Here is an 11,360-nt window from a genome sequence, read left to right on the forward strand (position 1 = left end):
AAACTATTAACACTATTCCAAGTTTGAAAATACTATTGTTGGTTTGTCTCCAATTCTTGTTAATTCGTCCTCGCAGTTGGATCGAATGATTGACTCTGGCTAGTTAATATATCATGTTTTGTCAAGGTCAGCTTTAAATTAACACTTAAAAGATAAAAGGTAATGCAGACAATCGTCCATTGTTTCTTCGGAAACAGATACTATTTAAATATATAATGACCCTACAAGCGAGGGCTATAATGTAATGACCTTGACCGTCTATGTAAATTTCCATGTAGGCTATTTTTACCTGATTAAATCAAATACATGTATGTGATAAAAGTGTGGCAGTTATGATTACTATGTCATTATTATTTCTCTTGTTTAAAACTTTAAATTTCATATTTCTTTATTTGATGATTTAGATGAAGCTTATTCAGTACATATTTGTTAAATTGCATAGCTTTAGATGTTTGAATTCCTTGGTTTAAGATATTTATTTAGGGACTTAATTCACATAGTTTTTTCACTGACCCCCCCCCCCCCCCCCCCCTTCCCCCCTCTCCCCTCTTAACTTAATTTGGGAAAAATTGATTTACCAATAGGAATATATGTTAAAATCGATTTTAGATATACAAAACTTGCAGATTTTTAACCCCCCACGCCCAAACTATTTGATTTAAGTTTTTTATCCTACCTCGACCTTTTGATGTCGTCCCTTATATTGTAAAGTTTAATATTTGCACCGTCGCAAAACCCTTGATTACCTTCTGTTAGAAAAATATATATTTTATATAACTTGGTTTAGATTCTTATTTTGAATCCTCATAGAACTGACTTTCAGTCCAACCAAGGAAAGCCAAGCTTTCCAACCATCGTTTAGGTTAGTGAATTAGCTACATGCCACCATAACCAAGGTAATTTGAAGTCAATGAATGCTCCATTTCTACTTACATTTGGTATATCAAAATAAAAGTTGTACTTTGTTGATTAAATTATATATTGTTTTCAGTTTTTGGTTTTCATTTGCTTAGATATATTAAAGCGCATCACATTCGGCATTATAGTCGTTTCCGTGATACTAAACCCCTAACGGGAAGGATTGTGCCTGATGTTCATATGATGAAATCATAATCTTTCAGTCAGTTTAATTGAAGTCTGAAGCTGGCATGTCAGTTAACTGCTAGTAGTCTGTTGTTATTTATGTATTATTGTCATTTTGTTTATTTTCTTTGGTTATATCTTCTGACATCAGACTCGGACTTCTCTTGAACTGAATTTTAATGTGCGTATTTTTATGCGTTTACTTTTCTACATTGGTTAGAGGTATAGGGGGAGGGTTGAGATCTCACAAACATGTTTAACCCCGCCGCATTTTTGCGCCTTCCCAAGTCAGGAGCCTCTGGCCTTTGTTAGTCTTGTATTATTTTAATTTTAGTTTCTTGTGTACAATTTGGAAATTAGTATGGCGTTCATTATCACTGGACTAGTATATATTTGTTTAGGGGCCAGCTGAAGGACGCCTCCGGGTGCGGGAATTTCTCGCTACATTGAAGACCTGTTGGTGACCCTCTGCTGTTGTTTTTTATTTGGTCGGGTTGTTGTCTCTTTGACACATTCCCCATTTCCATTCTCAATTTTAGTTTCCGTATAATTCAGTTCACAAACTAGAATTACCTCTGGTATTCCCGAATCTCCAGCAGAATTGTTCCTGCTACAAAAGATATATCTTCATGTGCTACTTTTTGAGTAAACTGAGGTTCAAATTTCAAATATTTCCTGAAAATATGGATTTGTGGACTTATTTTTCCTTATTTTCGATATTTGTAATTGTCATTTGATGATAGTCTTTATTTTAAATAAAAATTACTTACTTTAATACTTAATTACTTTGAGTGAACTTGAATTGATCATTTGTTTTGCGAATCTTTAATTTGAATTAACACAATTCTGAACTGTTGTCACCAGGATCAAATATCAATTGAAGTATGACGAGCAGTATATTTTTCTGTATTCGATGTACATATGTTATGCTGATCTTATGTGGTAAGTTTATTGTGAACGCGCTTTATGTTATACAGCCTCCCTTGCACAAATCTGAAACAGTTGGTCAATTCATAACGATGCATGTATATCAAATTAATTGTTAATGTCCTGAATGTACAACGAACATTATGGGGGACAGGTTGGCTTAAAATTGTTATTAATTTGAGAAAACGGATTACGGTCCAGTGGCGGATCCAGCCATTATTAAAGGGGGCTCTTGAGCCAGGATAAAAAAGGGTGTGTTTCCAACCATATGTCGCCATTCTAAAGCATTGGTCGTAAATAAGGTGGTGTTACAACTATCGGACTGTCACCCACCACGTTTTGGATCCTTCATTGTGGTCAACCAGGCTTCACAATGTTTCCTATTCGGAACACTCTACAAAATGCGTTTATTTCTCCACTTTCTTTTATTGATACTGCATCAAATTTGAAACATGATTTTCATTAAGATTGATTAATAATTGCTTATTTAACGTTCAGTGGCAATTTGCATCATAAAGACATTCTTTTGGACCCATAATGCATCTCTTGTGGAATTAAATACTAAAACATTTGTTACAGTTACCGGAGTATCTGGTGACGAATGTTGCAGAGAATACACAGTTCAAAGTGGTAGAAAAATCGATACTAAGTGGTGTCCCCGCTACTGTTGTTATGATACCATTTATCATGACTACATGTGCTGTGAAGATGAGTCGAAAAGAGCTTTATCTGACCATAGGGAAGAATTCTGCAGCAAGTGGTGGTCAGCTCATGTGTAAGTTCATACATACATATATTGAGTGCGTGTGTAAATGACGGATAGTACATGTGTAAGAAAATAAAGTTACGTGTTGGGCAGCATACGTGTAAGTACATATGTACATGTACGTCCAAATCCTGATGGCGGAGTTGTGATTATCGATATAAAAACGTACACTTTGATCTATTCCTTGTTTCATAGATACGTCTAAGTCCTGATCAGGTCCTGATTAGTAATATCAAACCATACACTTTGATTCATCCCTTGTTTTGAATGTTCATTTAATTGCAATGGTCATACTATTAAGTTTTCTAGTAATTATACTTATCTTGGCCTCGTTTTAAACGAGCATTTAGACCATAATATCACAGGCACTTGTCTCAGAAAAAAAATTCCTATATACCTTATTATAATATAGGAAATTTTTTTCTGAGACAAGTGCCTGTGCATAATGTTACTGCAAAAGTCGTTGCATCTTCTGCAAATAGAGCTTTAGGGTTGGTGATAGTCAAGTGTAAACTTTTAGGTGGTGTTTGTTTCGATGTATTTGTAAAATTATATGAAAGTTTGGTTTGTCCTTAATAGAATATGGAGCAGGTATATGGGGTGTATAAACATATTCTTGTATTAACTCCATACATAATAGGGCTTGTAGATTTTTTCTCGGAGTAGGAAAATATGCACCAAATGCTACAGTTACTGGAGACTTAGGTATAACACCTATTTTTGATAAGCAGTGGAAAAGTATTATTCGTTTGTGGTGTAGATTAAATAACATGAGCTCAAATCGGTTAAATGCAAAAGTTCACAAGTGGGCTAATAGTATGAGTATTATTAAAGCATAAGTGTGTTAAAAACTGGATTTTTTTTAGTAAAGAAAACCTTCTGTGAACTAAATTTAAATCATTTATCGTGTCCTGAAAATATGGACACTAACTATGTTATAAAACAATAAATGTCAAAATTACACGAAAAACATGTCGATAATTGGCATGCTGTTTTACATTTAGATCAATCTATATCGGGCAGAGGTGGCAATAAGCTACGAACTTACAGACTGTTTAAGAAACATTTTGAACCGGAGGAATACTGCAAAATAGCTTTACCCTTTAGTCACAGAAGTGCTTTCGCCAAATTTAGATGTGGTGTTGCTCCCCTAAGACTTGAAACAGGGAGATATCAAAATATTGTTTTAGAAAATAGAGTGTGCCATATATGTGACGTTTTTATTGAAGATGAAGCGCATTTTTTTTATTAAGATGTCCTCTTTATTACGATTTTAGAAACCATTTACATTATGTTGCTGAAACTTTTAATGATAACTTTAATACTTAAGATGATAATCAAAAGTTAGTGTTTTTATTCTCAGATGTAAATATAATACGTGTGTGTGCCAAAACCTGCATGTCATTTGCTTTTAAAAAGACGTAGAAATTTTATATATTGTAAATAGTATTTTATTTCATATTGTGTATTATATCTATATGCATTTTACTAGTCTCTTATAATTCTGTATAGAATGGCTCTCATTTTATTTAGTGTTATTTTACAATGTATAGATTGATTGTTCTTGTTGAGAGATGAGACTTTAATAAAACATTGAATTGAATTGATTTACATACAAGTCCTGATTGGTGATATAAAACCGTACACTTTGATGCAAACCTTGTTTTGTAGGAACGTCATATAAGATTGAAATAAACAATTAATTTCCCCATAGGCGACAATGGTAGCCTTTTTCGAGATACAGACTTTAGAAAGTTGATTTTCTTAACGAAACCTTGCTAGAATCAAAGAAAAATTATTAGGACAGTATTTTTTGGTCCAAAAAATATAGGTTCGCGTTGCTTTTCTTAGCGTATTTTGTACTTATCTCCCATGCCTATTAATTTTGCCCTTAAAAATATGTGTCTTGTCCTAGCGTTGAAAAGTCATCTCAGTGCCTTTAGGGCTACGGAATAATTTTTATTTTGCCTTTTGTATAAAGCAGAGTGCACGAAGTCTCTAATAATAAAAAATAACGGGCGCACATATCGACCAATCAGGATTAGCCATACTCTTAATTCTGAATACCATGTTGACCGTCCCTTGTTTTATAGTTACATATAGATTCTGATTGGCGAAGTTTTGACTGGTTATAAATAAAATCGTACAATTTAATTCATGTTTGTCCCTGTTCTGATTGTTGAAGCTATGATCGGCGGTATATAAAGCATTCACAATTAATTCAATCTAAGATTTATAGGTACGTCTCTGTTCTGATTGTTTGAGCAATGGTCCAAGGTATACAAATCGAGCACAATTAATTCAATCTATGTTTTATAGGTATGTCCCTGTTCTGGTTGGTGTAGCTTTGTTTGGCAGTCTTGTTATTGCATGCAGTTGTATCTGCTGTTGTGGAATGACAAGTGGACAGTCTAGTGGATTAAATATTGCTTCCAAATTTAGAAAGGTAAACTCGTTATGCGACACCAGTGTTTAGTATTGAATATGCTACATTTTGCATTGTAATCAGTGGCAAACCTATCTACGGTATGTGGACCCCAATTCTGATTAAAATATTCAAATGTAATATCGTCTATCTCCCAATCATCGCAATCGATAGTCTTGCTAATTTTATCTGCTTTAACGTTCTCTTGTCTAGGTACCCACTCTGGTACGATCTTAGTGCAGTTCAATTTACATACATTAGCTATGTTAATTGTAATATTTTGTAAATCAGATTTCTTGCTGCCCTTTTTTATTATGTTTACTACGTTTTGATTATCTGTGTGCCACTTAACTGTTTGACCTTTTAATGACATAGATATAGACTGCAGTACTCTATAAACTGCCTCAAGCTCTCTCCAAGTAGAACTTTTCAATTTTTCTCCATCGTTCCAACTACCCATAATCTCTTCGTCTATGGCTTTTACCAAATAGCCACCGTAACCTATGCCCGAGGCATCTGTGTATACTACACTCGAGTATTGCTCAACAATATGCAATTCTCTGCCATTCATTTTCTCTATATTTTCCTTCCAGAAAATTATCTCATCAAGAGATCTACCGTTCAAAAGAACATGAGCATTCCAGCTTGCTTTATACAAAATGCATTCATACATACTTCGTGTACGTAGTCTAACTACAGGACCAACTGCCCCTTGCATAGATATGATCTGACCAATTATAGAAGCAAGAAACCTTGCAGAAACGTGTATTTCTCCTTTACCTATTTTGTGTATAACTCTATTTAAAGTATCTAACAATTTGGAAAGTCGCCTTTCCGTGACTGAAACCATGCCTTTGTCAAATTGCCATACCAAACCCAACCATACCACTTTTTGGCTAGGTGTCCAATTGCATTTATCTTCTGCTATCAAAAACCCAGAAGCTTTCAGTACTTTCTGAACAACTATGCTAGTTTCATGAGCCTGACTTATCTCGTCAGCCCCGCCTAAGCCATCGTCTAAATACATGATAATCTTCAAACCTGAATTTCGTAAATGTTTAACAATACACCTTACAACTTTGGTGAAAATATAACCAGCAGTCGATATACCAAATGGTAAAACATTAAAGACATAATATTTTGTTTCATGATTTTTGACCCAAGCAAAACCTAAATATGTCTTGTGTGACTCAAATATCTCTATATGATGGTAAGCCGATCTCAAATCGTAAGTAAAACAGTAATCTCCCTTCTTAAACATTTGACTGGCTACGCTAGCATCTTCATATTTAAATCTGAATTTATGAAGATGTGGGTTAATGTGTCTACAATCTAAAACTAACCTTAATTTGTTTTTATTGTTAGCTACCGTCAACGGATTGACCACTTTAGGTTTACATGAAAATTCTTTTATGCATCCTAATTCTATCAACTTTAAAATCTCATTTTCTACAAAATCTGAATTCTCTAAAGACGATTTGTTGTTATTCAAAAATACCTCACTTGGCTCTGTGTGAAAAGGTATTTTATATCCATGTTCTATGATATCAATAACTGTCTCGTTAGCGCAAATAACATTACGCCAATAATCAATTGAACTTCTTAATTTACCTACGGGTGAATTACATGAAACTATAGCATTTTCTCTACCAAAATTAACAGATAAATCATTACTAAATAATCTAGTACTTATCTTATCAGACTTTTCTTTCTGAGTTTGCCAACCCTGTTTATAATGGTCTGACCTCCAATGTCCTGACATACCACACTCATAACATTTTCCGGGTCGATGCACCACAGGAATGTTAACTGTACTCTGTTGATTAACTGAGCTGAATCGAGTAGACTGTGGGGCACTGTAAGGAGTTGTACGTGTCTTAAACTTTTTGTCGCTTTTCATTTTCCTCGACGCTTTGTTTTCTGCTCGTATTATACGTTTTTCGTCTTCGGAGTCATCTGCAAGGTTGTGCGTTTCATACTCTGTAACTGTTCTCCATCCGTTCTCGGACTGATCCGCGAGCTTAATCAATTTTTGTCGATGATTAAGAATGTCCAAACCTTCACAAATGTTCCTCATCGCGCCCTCTGTACTTTCGTTGTTGTCCTGCGATTCTGTAAGAATACTTCTGGCCTCTTTCATCTTGTTGGCGATTTTTGTGTTGACCTTGAACTGCTCCTCGTTTCCCTTTCGCTTGAAAACGTAATTCTCAGTGTTCATCTGCTGGATTTTAGACATTTGAGTTTCTGATAACTGCCTCTGCGTTTCGTGGACGGATCTCTGAAACGTGTCTAAACGACTAGACATTAATCTGTCGATGCTCTGCAGTATCTCGTTCTGGTTCTGACTCATAGCGTCTTTAATTTTTCGGTCGATGAGCATGTTTATTTCTGCCGGCTCCGACATGTTTAGTGTTGAACGTCTGCGGCTAGAATGATTTTCAAACCCAAGAACATTTAAAACCCGCTTTCACCTCATTAACATAAGAATACTTATTGACACAATCCAAATGATTGGTCCACGTATCCACGTGTACAACTACACATAACAAAACCCGCCAAAAAATATATACCGTTCTTATAAAACGTTCCTTTTAGACAACATTTTCCCGCTATACTCCGAAACGCGGGAAAATACATTTCCAAATTTAGAAAGGTAAACTCGTTATGCGAATAAATATAACCTTTAAAAAACTAGAGGCTCTTTAAATCCTGTGTCGCTCACAATTGTAACTTTTTTTTTTCTTTTAAGGGGAATGCATGTTGACACATTTATAGATCGTATCCTGCTTATATAATAATCTTTATTTGTCATATAAGTAACATTACATCCCAGCTCCTTTGTTCTAACAGGAGTGATCTGAGCCGGATCATCCCAGTTTGAGTTTCTTTGTTATGCATGCTTTTCTTAGTTCTGTAACATACATGTTATAAAACTTATAATTAATTGTACGGAAAAGACTATCTATGAAAAAAATCCAGTGTATATACTGGGATTCGAACTCAAGACCTTTAGCATACCAAGCCACGACACATACCACTACACCAGGACGACTAGATACGAACTATCAGTAATTTAACATAGTTAAAGGAAGCAAGATAAGTGGGGGCGAGTTGGCAGACCTTTATTCAGTGGGGTTTAAACCCTTTTCGTTAATAAGTGAGTTGTCAGACTGATTGTTAAATTTGATTTTACACTTTTTTCAAAAGTTGGGCGAGTCGGTAAACAAGAGTGGGGCGATTTTTTTATAAAGTGGCGATATAGTGTGGGCCGATTGGCCAGTGGGGCGAGTTTACATTGTTTGATATCTACTCATCGTGTTCGGGGGTCATAAAGGGTATACATCATATAGTAATATATAAAGTATATTATAATGCTTGTGTGGCGTTCTAAACTAGATTTGATGAATTGTAAATGGGTTTTCGTCTAATCTAAAACAGCTGGGATGTAAAATAGTTATCCCATTCGGACTTGGTGTATCAGTGTAAGATCACCCTCTGGCCTCCGGCCATCGGGATGATCTTACACTGACACACCGCGTCCTTATGGGATAACTATTAATAGACCACTTTCGAGTTCATCCGTCACCGGCAAAAACTCGTCAATTATACACGCCTTTATGACGTCATTTACCAGATAGAGGGGCTCGCCTGTATCCCTGCACTATTTACGTTCATCAAGCGTCTTAGTGATCGTCTTTGTGCAGGATAAACTAGAAATAATGGTTGCTCTGTAGGTACTTACTGACATTTCCTTAATGACAGCAGTGTTGATTGTCAATTTTGAGAATTCATATTTGCCAAATAATTCGTACAATATAGAATTATAGTTTTCCAACCACTCGCTCAACATTGGAAGGAAGTGACGACGCCCCTAAACGCACAAATGACGATGATAAAGGCGCGTATAATTGACGAGTTTTTTCCGGTGACGGATGAACTCGAAAGTGGTCTATTATACTTGGGACATAAACAAAAGTAACAACAACAATAAAATAACTGAGTTGAACACACAAATATATCTCTATAAGAATCTACCAACCAGTAAACTTAATAGGTATTGGATCATCAAAATTGACAATACTACACAAACAGGAAAAATTATATGAGTACAAAAGATTGTGTAACAATACCGATAAATAGATGGAAAACATTTGCCATGGCAAAATATGCAAAAAGAGAATCGGGAGAAGTTTTGGATAAAAACACTGGGTGTCCTCCACCCAGACGGAATCAATAGAAAGAAATAATTAAATTTACAGTCTAGTGTTTATATTATTATATTCAGGATTTTGGATTAAAATCAATCGACCAAAACTTACCTGTATTATTACTGATCTATGTTTACACCTTATACATTATATATCAGTATTGTTAAAACTTTTGCACCGAAGAAGGCCATTTGTTGAGCCGAAACATTTGCAATTATTGTATAATTTATATCATCTGTTCAGTTTTTCCATCTTTGTGCGATGATATTCAACACTTTTTAGTGTTTTGTTTTCCATCTATTTATCGGTATTGTTACACAATCTTTTAGACTCATATATATATATATATATATATATATCAGTCTAAAGATTTGCACAACGGTACTGATATAAGGTGTTATTAAACGAAAATGTTGTTATAAAATCGTGTTGACAAATATTTCGGCTCAACAAATGGCCTTCTTCTTGTGCATAGTATCGCCTATTCTAGACGATCCGGTACATAGTAAATTTGCTGGTTGGTCCTTTTTATAGACTTTTATATATATATATATATATATATATACTCATATATATACAAGTAAAACTAACTAAGAGTTTTTCAGTATCAGGTAGATATGGAAACATAGACAACCCAACCCAGGACAAAAGGGGGGGTTCCAACTATGTGTCATCATTCAAATGCATTGAGCAGCCAAAAAAAGGGGGATTCCAACCCCCGGAAACCCCCCTCTGGATCCGCCACTGCTTTTAGTGCTGATCTTTCACTTTTTTGCCGATTTTTCATGAAGATCAGAATAATGAACTTGTCATTATTTTCATTAAACATACTATAATTTTGTTTATCTCTTTTTAGTAATGGTTCAACAATAACGGCAATACCTCACCAGTTCTTGACGGATATGACAATCAACGGTACCATCATCACATTTTTTTTCAAGGAACATCACATACGATATTTATGAATAATTGTATTCCAATTGATTTCTTAATCCTGAACGATAATGGATAAGGTTTTGTATTTTGCAACTCTGAAATATGATTAGTATTGTAAATATATTTTGCTAGCTAGGAAGATCTTGGAATATACGTTTGTTGAAATATTTCGTTAATACTCAGTTGTGTGGATATAGGAAGATGTTGGCTCTTAGCCAATGAGACAGCAACATCGACAAGTAACATTGAGAAATATGTAACGGCAGACGCCTTGTGTGAGTGTTTGTGATTTTGTATATATACCAGTCATGTCTTCACTTAATTTCATAGTGCGGTCGTAAATATTTGTCCAGCTTATGAAAACAGACGAGGAAGCAACACATATGATCTTACATTCCGTCGTTCTCAAATTTAGTTTTAGGGGTAGAAAATAAAAATATAGTATTAATATTTACACTTTCATAAGTAAACAATGGTGCTCGCCTTAGCGATAAGAGAAAAAATGGTTACAATCTGCTATATCATCCTCTCAGCTATGTGTTATTTATATACTGGTAACTTGGCAGAGAGGTGTTATTCATTTCTGTTTTGTTTACTTTTTGAGCCATTGTTTATTTCCTTATTTTATTCTCATTATTTTCTGTTCAGCAATTCCAATTCAGATCCTCATAAGGGAATAACATCTGTTCAGCAATTCCCATTCAGATCCTCATAAGGGAATAACATCTGTTCAGCAATTCCCATTCAGATCCTCATAAGGGAATAACATTTGTTCAGCAATTCCCATTCAGACCCTCATAAGGGAATAACATCTGTTCAGCAATTCCCATTCAGATCCTCATAAGGGAATAACATCTGTTCAGCAATTCCCATTCAGATCCTCATAAGGGAATAACATCTGTTCAGCAATTCCCATTCAGATACTCATAAGGGAATAACATCTGTTCAGCAATTCCCATTCAGATCCTCATAAGGGAATAACATCTGTTCAGCAATTCCCATTTAGATCATCATA

General features: G+C 34.9%; 1 long non-coding RNA gene across 1 annotated transcript; it reads left to right on the forward strand.

The window, feature by feature from the left end:
• Positions 1 to 2,571: 2,571 nt before the first annotated feature.
• LOC139486075 (uncharacterized) lies at positions 2,572 to 10,484 on the forward strand. Its single transcript, XR_011655471.1, has 3 exons — positions 2,572 to 2,785; positions 5,096 to 5,222; positions 10,266 to 10,484. It is a non-coding gene; the product is annotated as an uncharacterized lncRNA (long non-coding RNA).
• The last annotated feature ends 876 nt before the right edge of the window (positions 10,485 to 11,360 follow it).

This window comes from Mytilus edulis, chromosome 8 (assembly GCF_963676685.1).
Source record: "Mytilus edulis chromosome 8, xbMytEdul2.2, whole genome shotgun sequence".
NCBI lineage: Eukaryota > Metazoa > Mollusca > Bivalvia > Mytilida > Mytilidae > Mytilus > Mytilus edulis.